General features: G+C 41.5%; 5 non-coding genes across 5 annotated transcripts; 2 read left to right on the top strand and 3 right to left on the bottom strand.

Moving 5' to 3' along the window:
• The first annotated feature begins 6400 nt into the window (after positions 1–6400).
• trnak-uuu (transfer RNA lysine (anticodon UUU)) lies at positions 6401–6473 on the top strand. The gene has a single exon. It is a non-coding gene; the product is annotated as a tRNA-Lys (tRNA).
• Positions 6474–6759: 286 nt separating this feature from the next.
• On the bottom strand, positions 6760–6831 carry trnaw-cca (transfer RNA tryptophan (anticodon CCA)). Its single transcript has one exon. It is a non-coding gene; the product is annotated as a tRNA-Trp (tRNA).
• A 907-nt stretch (positions 6832–7738) lies between these two features.
• trnac-aca (transfer RNA cysteine (anticodon ACA)) lies at positions 7739–7810 on the bottom strand. The gene has a single exon. It is a non-coding gene; the product is annotated as a tRNA-Cys (tRNA).
• A 722-nt stretch (positions 7811–8532) lies between these two features.
• trnak-uuu (transfer RNA lysine (anticodon UUU)) lies at positions 8533–8605 on the top strand. Its single transcript has one exon. It is a non-coding gene; the product is annotated as a tRNA-Lys (tRNA).
• Positions 8606–8897: 292 nt separating this feature from the next.
• trnaw-cca (transfer RNA tryptophan (anticodon CCA)) lies at positions 8898–8969 on the bottom strand. Its single transcript has one exon. It is a non-coding gene; the product is annotated as a tRNA-Trp (tRNA).
• Between the last annotated feature and the right edge of the window lie 5963 nt (positions 8970–14932).

Below are 14932 nucleotides of genomic sequence, written 5' to 3'. Positions count from 1 at the left end.
GGGAGTCAAACAGTGCGCGTAATCTCACGGCGCATGCGCAGATGGCGGAACCATCAAAAGGGTTCAAAAGGGTCAGCGGCCGAAAATATACTGCAACTGTAGTGGTTTAGCACTACCATTGAAAATGAATTGGAAACGGTTTAGGGATTTTTAGCTAAACAATTCACGCCGCTGGCACTCTGTGCCAACTATACACATCTTGCCACCTCGCGGAGGACCAGGGTTCGATTCCCCGATGGGGAGGCTGCTTTTCTGCCCAGTTCAAACTCTAAGAAGGCCAAGACGTCTTGGACAAAGGCAGCACTGCTCTCAACTTGCCTGCGGAAGACAGTGTTTCGATTCCTAGATGGGGAGGTTGCTTTATAATTCCAACTGAAGGAAAGCAAAGACTTTTCGGAACAGGTTTGAAAAAAGCAGCACTGTCATGCCCCAAGACTCAATTAAAGAGCAAGAAGCCACACAGGTTGATTTGATCCCTTAACCTGGCACCCTATTTTTGGCATTTAACTTGCACTGCGGCAGGTGCAGTCTAGTCCCAAATGCTGGCCTTGAGAAATTCCCCAGTGGATTTCAGTGTTTTAGCCACAGTTTGTGTGCCACCCAGCCTGCTTGCCTTTGGCTGGTCTCTGCTTCAACCAAACCTCATATTGAAAAATCATCTGATTTACAAAAAAAATAAAAATTAATTGTGCTGTTTTTGTGTCAAAATAGGAAACAGACTGAACTCTTGAAGCCAGCTGATCGTCTTCAATAAAATGCACTGTATCTCTGCCTGTCAATTGGAAAACTGTGATCGCTCACTTTTCTCTGACAAAAGCAGCAAACTGATCCTAATTAGTATAATGGAACAGGTTTGACAAAAGCAACACTGCCATGCCCCAAGACTCAATCAGAGAGCAAGAGGCCACACAGTTTGATTTGATCACTTAACCTGGCACCCTATTTTCAGCATTTAACTTGCACTGGGGCAGGCGCAGTCCAGTCCAAGTTGCCGGCAGCTTTCAACTTTCAGGACAGGTGTTCCTCATTAGTATAGTGGACAGTATCTCCACCGGTCACGTGGAAGACTGGGGTTCGATTCCCCGACGGGGAGGCTGCTTTTCCGCCCAGTTGAAACTCTAAGAAGTCCAAGACATCTTGGACGAAAGCGGCACTGCTCTAAACGTGCGTGTGGAAGACAGAGTTTCGATTCCTTGATGGGGAGGTTGCTTTGTAGTTCCAAATGTAACAAAGCCAAGAATTGTCTGACAAAAGCAGCAAATTGATCCTAGTTAATATAATGTATAACAGTCTCAGTTACTTTGCACTGTTCATGCTATAAGAAATTACAAGGAGGATCATTTCTTTTGTTGCTTGCATCATTTGTATTCACCATATTTACATGTTTAACGTATCCACATCCCAGAACTTGTCAAATCACACAAATATATACATAAATACAACTCCTTAAGACTTCCATGAGCATAGGCTTCAATATATAGCAAACAGGCATTAAGTCTATTACAGGTGAGATCAGAAACAGTCCAGTAAACAGAAAAACAGTCTTATCTGTAGATGAACAAGAAGGCGTTGGATGTTAAGGCCTGTGGCATAGAATCCAACTAAATCCCAGAGAGAGTTTCTTCAGCCCAATAAGCTGCATATCTGTCCATCACACATAGTCCCAGCTCATGAGCAAAATAACCCTCTTGGAGCAGGAAAACAATAGTTTCTCAAAGCATGGTTAAGATGACCATCACCACAGAGCATAAGGTAGCTTCAAACATGATCTCCCTTTTTACTCTTCAATTTCCTTTTTTATCCCCTACAGGACATATCCCTATGTGTCCCCCTAGTGGCCAGGATGAATTGTTAACAAAACTGCGTTAAACCCTGTGACAGGCAGGGACTGTTACATATCCGCCTTTTCATTTTGGAACTTTTATATTCTGCCAAAATAAGGTTTTAATTTCTGTACGTGAAAAGAATCTACATGTTCAGGTTGATCAATGAAAGACACAGAGTAATTAACAGGATCAAGACATTTAACTACTTTGGCAGGACCTTTCCACTTTGTGGCCAGTTTTGCCATAAAACCTTCATCAGCACGTGACAGGGGATGTGCACGAACCCATACTAAATCTCCAATTTGTACGTGAGCTTGTCTCCTACGTAGATTATAGTACTTGCGTTGTTTATTCTGGGCGTGCTCCACATTCCTTCTCACAGCTTGAATCAGTTCTTCTGACTTTTCCAGAACCGGATAGGCTGGACTGTTCGGATCAGATGGTCTTAAGATAGCCCTTTCTAGGGGTCCTTTCAACTTGCGACCCAGCATAACTTCGGCTGGTGTGAACCCCGTACTTTCCTGCCATGCTGTATTAATAGCAAACCGGAATTCTGCTAGCCACCGGTCCCACTGGCGATGATGGTCCTGCACATAAGAGGCAATCATGGTTTTAAGTGTTCGGTTTATCCGTTCGGTTAAGTTGGTTTGCAGATGAGCCGCTGTGGTGAGTTTCTGTATGACATTCCATCGTTTGCATATTAGACCAATGAGTTGAGAGGTGAATTGTGTTCCTCGGTCAGATACCAAATACATAGGAGTGCCCCATCTAGTAAAAATTTCTTCAACCAAAATGCGTGAAATTTGAGTAGCTTTGGCTACTCGCAGCGGAAACAACTCAACCCATTTTGAGCAGTAATCCACAATCACCAAGAGATGGACATTCTGTTTAGGAATTTTAGGGAATGGTCCCATTAGGTCAATTCCCAGCATGTGCCCAGGTTCCACTACCGGGGTAGATTGCATATAGCCAGCTAACTTCGAAACTGTTGGTTTGTACTTTTGGCATACCTGGCATTCCTTACAATGCTTCCATACATCTGAGCGTATTGTTGGCCAATAGCATATATCCACCAGTCTCAACAATGTCTTAAGTCTGCCGAGGTGTCCACTTAATGGGTTGTCGTGAGCATATTTCAGAAAGTCATCTCTCAAAGAGGTTGGCACCACAAGTTGCAGTTTTACTCCTTTCTTTCCTTGATTTATGTTTCTGAAGAGAAAACCATTCTTCATTACATAGTGAATACGATTGCGAGCTGGTTCAGAGCTTGACTGCACTTCAGCAATGATTTCCTGGATTTCTGCATCCTCTTGTTGAGCCTTGGCAATGTCTGACCATTCTATGGTAAAGGTTGAAAAAGCAGTTGATGCATCCTTGGATTTTGTCATCGCGATTAGGTTAAGTGCAGAAGATTCAGGGAAACTACGAGAAAGTGTGTCTGGAACAATATTACATTGTCCTTTTCTGTATAAAACTGTAAACTCAAACTCTTGGAGACAAATACCCCACCGTATCAATCAAGAAGAGGGTTTTGGATGGTTGAAGACCCAGGCAAGAGCGGCATGATCAGTGATCACTTCAAATGGTCTCCCCTCCAGGTAAGGTCTCCATCTTTCTACTGCCCACACCACAGCATAGCATTCCTTTTCTGAAACGGAGTAGGACTTCTCAGCACCTCTTAAAAGACGTGAAGCATAGGCCACTACAGGTTCCACTCCTGCTATTTCTTGGGTTAGGACAGCTCCTAGTCCAAGGTCACTTGCATCAGTTTGGACTTTAAACGATTCATTAAGGTCAGGAGCAATAAGAATTGGTGCACTAACCAACTCACGCTTAATCAAATTAAAGGAATTCTGACATTCTTCCGTCCACATCCAAGTAGCTCCTTTTCTTTTCAAGGCATGTAAGGGAGCAGCTTTCTCAGAAAACCTTGGAATAAATCTCTGATACCAGCCTGCCATACCTAAAAATCATTGTATTTCTTTCAGCGACTTTGGCACAGGGAAGTTGGTAACAGCATTGACTTTGTCTTGATCTGTCCATATTCCTTCGGCTGAAATCACATGTCCGAGAAACTTCAATGACTTCTGCATCAAGTTACACTTTTGAAGATTTAAAGTTAAGCCAGCATTATGTAGACACTGCAACACTGCTCTGAGGTGGTTAAGATGTTCTTCCTCAGACTTTGAGTACACCACAATATCATCAATGTACACAAAGCAACTTTTACCTTTCTGATCCTTTAGCACAAACTCCATAAGATGTTGAAACGAGGCTGCTGAGTTCTTAAGGCCAAACAGTAACTGTAAAAATTCATATAGCCCTGACTGTGTCACAAAAGCAGTTTTATGGACGCTTTCAGGATCCATCTCAACTTGCCAATATCCACTTTTAAGATCAAGGGTACTAAAAACTGCTGCTCCATGCACTGACTCAAGGATATCATGGATCTGAGGCATGGGGTACCCATCCAGATACGTCTTTGCATTCAGACCTCTGAAATCAATACAAAATCTTTGTCCACCCTCCTTCTTAGGCACTATTACTACCGGAGCAGCCCAAGAAGAAAATGAAGGTTGGATGATCTTCTTATCCAACATGACCCTGATTTCATGGTCAATGAACGCTTGTTTTTGCTGTGATACACGGTAAGCTTTCTTGCGAACAGGAACGTCATTGGTGCTGATAACGCCAAGGTCGCGGGTTCAAGCCCCGTACGGGCCACCAATCTATAACAGTCTCAGTTACTTTGCACTGTTTATGCTATAAGGAATTACAAGGGGGATCATTTCTTTTGTTGCTTGCATCATTTGTATTCACCATATTTACATGTTTAACGTATCCACATGCCAGAACTTGTCAAATCACACAAATATATACATAAATACAACTCCATAAGACTTCCATGAGCATAGGCTTCAATATATAGCAAACAGGCATTAAGTCTATTAGAGGTGAGATCAGAAACAGTCCAGTAAACAGAAAAACAGTCTTATCTGTAGATGAACAAGAAGGCGTTGGATGTTAAGGCCTGTGGCATAGAATCCAACTAAATCCCAGAGAGAGTTTCTTCAGCCCAATAAGCTGCATATCTGTCCATCACACATAGTCCCAGCTGATGAGCAAAATAACCCTCTTGGAGCAGGAAAACAATAGTTTCTCAAAGCATGGTTAAGATGACCATCACCACAGAGCATAAGGTAGCTTCAAACATGATCTCCCTTTTTACTCTTCAATTTCCTTTTTTATCCCCTACAGGACATATCCCTATGTGTCCCCCTAGTGGCCAGGATGAATTGTTAACAAAACTGCGTTAAACCCTGTGACAGGCAGGGACTGTTACAAATGGAACAGGTTTGACTAAAGCAGCAATGCCAAGCCCCAAGACTCAATCAGAGAGCAAGATGCCACACAGTTTGATTTGAACCTGGACCATTGAACCATCACTGAACCTGGCACCCTATTTTCAGCATTTAACTTGCACTGGGGCAGGCGCAGTCTAGTCCCAAATTCTGGCCTTGAGAAATTCCCCAGTGGATTTCAGTGTTTTAGCCACAGTTTGTGTGCCACCCAGCCTGCTTGCCTTTGGCTGGACTCTGCTTCAACCAAACCTCATATTGAAAATCATCTGATTTACAAAAAAAATTAATTGTGCTGTTTTTGTGTTAAAATAGGAAAGGTTGGGGAATTTCTAAAGGCCAGCATTTGGGACTAGACTGTGCCTGCCCCAGTTCAAGTTAAATGCCAAAAATAGGGTGCCAGGTTCAGTGATCAAATCAAACTGTGTGGCATCTTGCTCTCTGATTGAGTCTTGGGGCTTGGCACTAACCGATTACGCCACATAGACACACACACACACACACACACACACACCCCCCCCCCGCACTGTGTGGAAAGAGGATCGTTGGCCCTGTTGTGCCGCAAATGAGCCGTGGGCTGCCGGAGACACGGTTTGCCGGCCGGCCGACCCGCCCCTTATAGGCCCCGCTGATTAATAGCATAACTACTGCTGATTAGTAGCACGACACTGGAGATAAGAGGAAAGGGCTGTGTTTTTTCGCAAACGCTGCTGCTAGAAATCCCGCCTTCCGGTTAAGGTTCGGCTAGAATCAATCCATAGGCCTAAAAGACAAATGTGCCAACCAATAGGGTGACAGGGAGGCGGGACAATACCAATTCTCGGTTTGAAAACATTCGAGCACTTAAACCATTCCTAGCACCTGAAACCGCCAACACAAGACAGCGTCATCCATCACAGCGAGATTAAACAGCATAACTAAAACCCGTCAAAACTCAGCGTCCATGAACAGAGCGCTTTCTGTTGCTAACGTTAATTGTTTTGACCAGTTGTAAACTGTTCTTTAAATGATCAAGAACATTTATAATAATAATTTAATAATTAAAATAATAAAGTAAATAAAAATAAAATAATTTTCCAGGACAACAAGATTTTTTCCAGGACAATTTATGTTTTCTCTCATTTTCCATGTGTTTTCCAGGACTGGAACATTGGTCATAAATTTCCAGGTTTTCCAGGACACGTGGGAACCCTGTAAAGGCGCACGCTAATCAGAGCCCGGATAGCTCAGTCGGTAGAGCATCAGACTTTTAATCTGAGGGTCCAGGGTTCAAGTCCCTGTTCGGGCGTTTGTACATGTGGGTGGCTGAAATGTGAAAAGCATGCTTTAGGTTGCTGCTGATGTCTGAATGCTTCAACAATCCAGAGGGGAGAAAATGCTTGGCTTGCTGCTGCTTTATTGTACAAATCATGTGCTCGGAGCAGATATCAGAGATCAGTGTGTTTTCCATCTTAAATGCTACTACCTGTGCAACAAAAGCTTGACCATCGCAGAAATCCGATGGCATGTAAGTCATCGCATTTGACTGTGCATAAAAAGCCCTGGCACACTAATGTGAATGAAAGAGAAAGGCATGACCCCGACGTGATTTGAACACACAACCTTCTGATCTGGAGTCAGACGCGCTACCGTTGCGCCACGAGGTCCCGAAACCAATACAACACTGCAGCATAACGCAAACATAGACTCACACATTCTTCTCCATCGACGAGGACAAAAAAACATGCGGTTGAAAGTCAGAGACAAGCAGTGGGCCGTGACCTCTGCGACTAGTTTCCCCCATCTTGGTAGAAGCTTTTTCAGAGAATGCCGTGGAAGCTATTTTAATACATAACATGACTGGATTCCCTTACCCGACCTATTAAAGAAATATTTTTAAGCTTCTCTGTCAATTCTCACCTTAGCGCGTGAGTGTGAAGCACAACTTAGAGACTAGACAGCCTATGTGATGAGATCAAACTTCAACTTTCTCTTGTAATGTCACATGTTCACCAGGCATACAAGTCCTTTGTGTTATTACATGTCTCAGATAAGGGAAAATCAGTGGTAACGGAAATAGAAGACACGTTGGATTTCATCCTGGAATACTGCAGATGAAGTTGGATATCGCAAAATTCACGGAAAGTCCATCACGGTTTATAAATAAATTGTCTAACGCGCCAAGGAACGGAGGGGATATACATATTCTGATCCAGAGCACGAGATCAGTTTAATCACCGGATTCCTCTTAAACATGCGTGGACAGAGACCTGATTCGGGTGTTTGTACATGTGGGTGGCTGAAATGTGAAAAGCATGCTTTAGGTTGCTGCTGATGTCTGAATGCTTCAACAATCCCGAGGTTAGAAAATGCTTGGCTTGCTGCTGCTTTATTGTACAAATCATGTGCTCGGAGCAGATAAGATAAACAGAGATCAGTGTGTTTTCCATCTTAAATGCTGCTACCTGTGCAACAAAAGCATGACCATCGCAGAAATCTGATGGCATGTAAGTCATCGCATTTGACTGTGCATAAAAAGCCCTAGCACACTAATGTGTATGAAAGAGAAAGGCATGACCCCGACGTGATTTGAACACGCAACCTTCTGATTTGTAGTCAGACACACTACCGTTACACCACGAGGTCCCGAAACCAAGACAAAACTGCAGCATAACGCAAACATAGACGCACACATACTTCTCCATCGACGAGGACAAAAAAACATACGGTTGAAAGTCAGAGACAAGCAGTGGGCCGTGACCGCTGCGACTAGTTTCCCCCATCTTGGTAGAAGCGTTTTCAGATAATGCCGTGGAAGCTATTTTAATACATAACATGACTGGATTCCCTTACCCAACCTATTAAAGAAATATTTTTAAGCTTCTCTGTCAATTCTCACCTTAGCGCGTTTGTGTGAAGCACAACTTAGAGACTAGACAGCCTATGTGATAAGATCAAACTTCAACTTTCTCTTGTAATGTCACATGTTCACCAGGCATACAAGTCCTTTGTGTTATTACATGTCTCAGATAATGGGAAATCAGTGGTAACGGAAATAGAAGACACGTTGGATTTCATCCTGGAATACTGCAGATGAAGTTGGATATCGCAAAATTCACGGAAAGTCCATCATGGTTTATAAATAAATTGTCTAACGCGCCAAGGACCAGAGGGGATATACATATTCTGATCCAGAGCACGAGATCGGTTTAATCACCGGAATCCTCTTAAACATGCGTGGACACAGACCTGATTCCGATATTCCAGCAAGATTATAGAGCAAAAGATCAAAATAATCAGAGGACACGTCTGAACGCACAGTTTCACAGTCCTGTCCCGTTTGGAACTAAAGGCACACGCTGCTCAGAGCCCGGATAGCTCAGTCGGTAGAGCATCAGACTTTTAATCTGAGGGTCCAGGGTTCAAGTCCCTGTTTGGGCGTTTGTACATGTGGGTGGCTGAAATGTGAAAAGCCTGCTTTAGGTTGCTGCTGGTGTCTGAATGCTTCAACAATCCCGAGGGGAGAAAATGCTTGGCTTGCTGCTGCTTTATTGTACAAATCATGTGCTCGGAGCAGATAAGATAAACAGAGATCAGTGTGTTTTCCATCTTAAATGCTGCTACCTGTGCAACAAAAGCATGACCATCGCAGAAATCCGATGTCATGTAAGTCATCGCATTTGACTGTGCATAAAATGCCCTGGCACACTAATGTGAATGAAAGAGAAAGGCATGACCCCGACGTGATTTGAACACGCAACCTTCTGATCTGGAGTCAGACGCGCTACCGTTGCGCCACGAGGTCCTGAAGCCAAGACAAAACTGCAGCATAACGCAAACATAGACTCACACATTCTGCGGTTGAAAGTCAGAGACAAGCAGTGGGCCGTGACCGCTGCGACTAGTTTAGTAGTAGTTTAGTAGTAGACAAAAGCAGCAAATTGATCCTAGTCAATATAATGGAACAGGTTTGACTAAAGCAGCACTGCCAAGCCCCAAGAGACATCAATCAGAGAGCAAGATGCCACACAGTTTGATTTAATCACTGAACCTGGCACCCTATTTTTGGCATTTAACTTGCACTGGGGCAGGCGCAGTCTAGTCCCAAATTCTGGCCTTGAGAAATTCCCCAGTGGATTTCAGTGTTTTAGCCAAAGTTTATGTGCCACCCAACCTGCTTGCTTTTGACTGGTCTCTGTTTCAACCAAACTTCATAGAGAAAAATCATCTGGTTTATAAAAATAAAAAGAATAGTGCTGTTTTTGTGTTAAAATAGGAAACAGACAGAACGCTTGAAGCCAACTGATTATATTCAATAAAATGAAATGCTGGCCTTGAGAAATTCCCCAGTGGATTTCAGTGTTTTAGCCACAGTTTGTGTGCCACCCAGCCTGCTTACCTTTGGCTGGTCTCTGCTTCAACCAAACCTCATATTGAAAATCATCTGATTTACAAAAAAAAAAAAAAATTAATTGTGCTGTTTTTGTGTTAAAATCGGAAACAGACTGAACTCTTGAAGCCAGCTGATCGTCTTCAATAAAATGCACTGTATCTCTGCCTGTCAATCGGAAAACTGTGATCGCTCACACTTCTCTGACAAAAGCGGCAAACTGATCCTAATTAGTATAATGGAACAGGTTTGACTAAAGCAGCACTGCCATGCCCCAAGACTCAATCAGAGAGCAAGATGCCACAGGTTGATTTGATCCCTTAACCTGGCACCCTATTTGCGGCATTTAACTTGCACTCGATGGGGAGGTTGCTTTGTAGTTCCAACTGTAACATAGCCAAGAATTCTCTGACAAAAGCAGCAAATTGATCCTAGTTAATATAATGGAACAGGTTTGACAAAAGCAGCACTGCCAAGCCCCAAGACTCAATCAGAGAGCAAGATCGCACAGGTTGATTTGATCACTTAACCTGGCACCCTATTGTCAGCATTTAACTTGCACTGGGGCAGGTGCAGTCCAGTCCCAGTTGCCGGCAGCCTTCAACTTTCAAGACAGGTGTTCCTCGTTAGTGTAGTGGACACTATCTCTGCCTGTCACGCGGAAGACCGGGGTTCGATTCCCCGACGGGGAGGCTGCTTTTCCGCCCAGTTGAAACTCTAAGAAGTCCAAGACATCTTGGACAAAAGTGACACTGCTCTCAACAGGGTATTGCCTGTTGAATACCCCCCACAGACTGGTTAATGGGAGTTACCTATACTGTCACACAAGTGTGCACACACTCACCCTGAATTTACCCTTCAAATACCATATCTCTCCCTACATGCATAACATCTAATGATTCTTTGATCATAGCTATGGTGGTTTCTCCTGATGCACCGATGAAAGAGGCATTCTACTATGTCAAGATTTGCAAAGGTTTTAGAGCAGGAAAGTAGTCAGTATTTAACGATGTCAAATGGTTATACAGCCAGCTTTCACTTCAATGCTGAATCACCAGACGTATTGCTTTTCAAGCTATCTGTACCGGATCACATCCACTGGAGCAAAGCTACTGAGGTCATAACTTTTCATCGGTGTAAATGCTTTAAGGATTTTGACTACATTGTTTGATTGGATTTATTTTCACCAGAGGCTTACAAACAAAAATGGAGGAGCAACAGTACACCTCCGCAGCAAACATACCAGCTTTCACTGTATTTTTCCACAATTACCAGCAACTACACATCTGATAAAGAGAAATGCAATGTGAGGTTTGATCCAGCCAGCTGGCACAATCTACAATGCTACTTTAATCAAATCGACAATTTATTCCGGAAAAAAGCTGAATCTGACAAAGTAAGAGTAAAACTAAACCTTGATTACGAATGAATCTTTCAAGACCCCACCCCCAAGACCACCACCCCCTTCCCAGCACCTCGCACCACCCACACTGCATCCTCCTAAAAGTGTTTAAAAACAGTTTGCATTTGTGTAAAGGAGCATCGACTATTTGAGCAATGACGAGTGAAATGGCTCAGGAATTCTTACCTTAATTTTACAACTCACTTGCTAACTTGGATAAAGATGATGAAACATGTTCTGGTTTTAAAGATGAAGAAAAAACCTGCAAATTCTTCAGAAAGAGAAATCTGACCTTTCTGCCTTCAAATGGTGATGAAACCGATGGCTGTCTTTCCACCACTGCTTTAGCCATCATCCGGGGTGTAATGGGGGAGCTGTTGGACAAAATTATTGACAACGATCTCAGAGACAATTGCGAGATTGATCATCTGAGTCAATTCCAGCATGCGTGTTTGTTTGATCCTGAAGAGTACCATCTACACATGAAAGCCTTCAGATTGTTAAAAAAAACTGTTTAAACCTTGGATAAAATACCCTCTGGTAAAGGCTCTGAAATTGTGTAGAATAAATCACACCCCATCCCTGGAAAAAATTCAAGGTAATGCTGAAGCTGTCGTATGTGAATGGTGAGATGAGCCTAACATCAAATATGTTCTGAACGAAGTTAAAGAAAAAAAACAAAGAAATTTGCAGCAACCAAACGTATGAAGACGTTGTGGACTACTGGACCATTCACTCATCTCTGGAACCCCCTGACCAGCCACACACATGGGAAACTTCAGAGCGTGCCACGTCTATTCTGTCTCCGAGAAAGGTCCGAAGACCAAGCTCTCCTTTACTCTTTAACAGATCGTTGAACTAAGAGTTAACGACCTGAGTATTTTCCTTAATCCTCTCTCAATTTAAAGGTGTTTATCGACTAGAAAAGCTCATGAACATCCTGCGAGATTTTAATAAAAATTAAAAAAAAACATTTATGTACGACTTTTATTCGCTATGTTTGCCAAACCTTTTGAATGTAAAACTAGCCGTATTATGCTTCTTAACCTATGTATCTGATACACTGTAAAAGATTTACCTGTAAATTAACTGTAAAATACTGGCAGCAGGGTTTATTGTTTGTACTGTATTCCTGCAGTTTCATTACTTTATTCTCTGTATTAACATACTTGTACAAATATACTGGTATTGTAATATTTAAATTTACAAGATTTTTCCAAGAAAAAACAGCTCAAGAGGACATTTCTTTTAGCACACAATTTATTGACCGTTTAGTGCCAAATAATAACTGAACCACATCCCTAAAACCCTTAAAAACAGCCTTTAAGAAAAAGGTAAACAATGTGAAAACCTTAAGTTCTCTCACTCACTCACTTTCTACTGCTTATCCGAACTACCTCAGGTCACAGGTCTCAGGCGTCATCGGGCATCAAGGCAGGATACACCCTGGACGGAGTGCCAACCCATCACAGGGCACACACACACACTCTCTCATTCACTCACTACAGACAATTTTCCAGATATGCCAATCAACCTACCATGCATGTCTTTGGACCGGGGGAGGAAACCGGAGTACCTGGAGGAAACCCCCGAGGCACGGGGAGAACATGCAAACTCCACACACACACACGGCGGAAATGGGAATCGAACCCCCAACCCGGGAGGTGTGAGGCGAACGTGCTAACCACTAAGCCATCATGCCCCCCTACTGAAGAACAGCAATATACAAATTCAAGAATGATAAAATGGATAAATGTAAAGTGGGATAAAGTCAGAAAATGAAAGGCGGTCCAGCTTATTTTCCTGCAAAAGTTTTAACGTGCAGTGATAACACTAATGTGAAGTAAGAGAATGCTCCGCCCCCTGCTGTGGACTTTACTACTTTAGTTCCTACCAAATAACCTGCACATTTTGATCAAAGTAGGTGTTGCAGATTATTGAAAAGTTTCCTCAGGTACTGTGGCATGAGATCATTCAGTGTATTAAAAGGTCAGTTCTAGTATTTTATAATCAATATAAATTTGACTGGGAGACAATGCAGTGTGGATAAGATAGGAGTGAATTAACTGATTATTCTCTTGAGATCGAGCAGAGTAAAGCTGTTCTGTACATGACATGTATAAACAATAATATAATCTCTTAAAAATCATGAGAAAGAAAGAGAGAGACTTCCCCGAAAATAGCATGCAACTTTCTCTTAGGCTCAGGTAGAATAAAAAACAAAACAAACAAACAAAACAAAAAAACAATAGTGTGTAAAACCCACAATTCCCTTTAGATACATTTACTTATTTAGATACTTGATCATGAATCACAAAACAATATTTCAAATCAAAATACTTTTATTTAACAGTTCTTTTCTTCAAACTTTCTCACACTGAACACTGTAAAAGATCAGAATATGCTGATAATAAGATAATCCTTAGTTTTGGAGATGATCTCATTCTGTTGAAAGGAACCTTAGTAACACTGAACAAAAACCTCTTGTCAGGTAATAAAAGTGTTTACACACTGCTTTCAACACTGCATTTCTGTATCAGCAGAAATAATAATGCACTGCAAAACCTTTAACATATTAATGTGTCATCAATACATGGACAGTAACATGGCTACATATCTCACAGAAACAAAATAAAATAACGTGAATAAAAAAATTCTGGTGCTTGAACATTGTCTGTTTTTAAAGGACTGTACAAATAAAAGATATTCATCTCTTTTAATGTGTAATACACACACTTTTAATTCACACACATTCATTTAGTCAATATTTATTTTGTTTTAAAGCACATTGTCTCTCACTGATTAGTTTGACATATATATATATATATATATATATATATATATATATATATATATATATATATATATATATATATATATATATATATACATATATATATATATATATATATATATATATATATACATATATATATATATATATATATATGTATATATATATATATATATATATATATATATATATATATATATATGTAATGTGTGTGTGTGAAGTTACTAGACAATAAAATGCACTTCATCTGCAGTGTAATTCCTCCAGTCAGAACAGAGAGGCTCATGAGGCTCATTCTTACAAAACCCCACAGTTACGGAACAGCCTTCTAATTAGTATTTAGCACTTAGACACATTCTCATTGTTTTATTGAAGAGTAAATACACATTTGTTTAGTCTAGCTTTTTATGAATAGCTATTCTTAGGTAAAGGAGCAGATCTGGAGGGTTTATGGGCATAGATTGTTTGGTGAACTGGGATGTCTGGATACTGTCACATTACCACTCTCTCATGTTCACTCAGGTGTGCTGACTATGAAGTGGTGGGGCACTTTATGTCCCAGGAAGCCATTATGTCTATCACCTTCTGACTCTCCCTGTTAGTTGATAACTTGTCTTGTCGGTGTTCCTGGCTGCACTTTGTACATAATATACATTGTCTATAGCCAATACATGATTACAAGCATACCGAATTATCTCTCTCTCTCTCTCTCTCTCTCTCTCTCTCTCTCTCTCTCTCTCTCTCGCTCTCTCAATGTAATAATAACAATGTAGTTATTTGTCTGTGTATAAAAACAGACTACAGTATCTACCCTGAGAATGAGCATCCTTAACGCCGCCAAATAACACCGTTGGAGTAAAAAAATATGTGACAAAATGAGTCCATTTGTCTCAGAAGGTACAGTAGGGCCCAAATGGGTATGAAATGGGCAATAAAATGAGCCCTATATTGGATTGTCCATGTTTTCCATTATGTCCTCATGTCAGCTGCCCACATGGATTTCATGCAGGATTGCAATCGCCACTAGATGGGCCCTAGCTGGGCAACATGCACAAGATCCATATTATTCACAGATTTTAATTGTATATAGGCACAACATGGGGACTACATGGGCATTACTTCTCACATTAAGGAGAACAAAGTCTGAATTGCAAGAAAAACTAAGAATTTTGTGGTTGAACC

Source organism: Tachysurus vachellii, chromosome 7 (genome assembly GCF_030014155.1).
Source record: "Tachysurus vachellii isolate PV-2020 chromosome 7, HZAU_Pvac_v1, whole genome shotgun sequence".
Lineage (NCBI taxonomy): Eukaryota > Metazoa > Chordata > Actinopteri > Siluriformes > Bagridae > Tachysurus > Tachysurus vachellii.
Note: the sequence above shows the minus strand (reverse complement) of the source record. Positions and strands in the feature narration are given on the sequence as shown.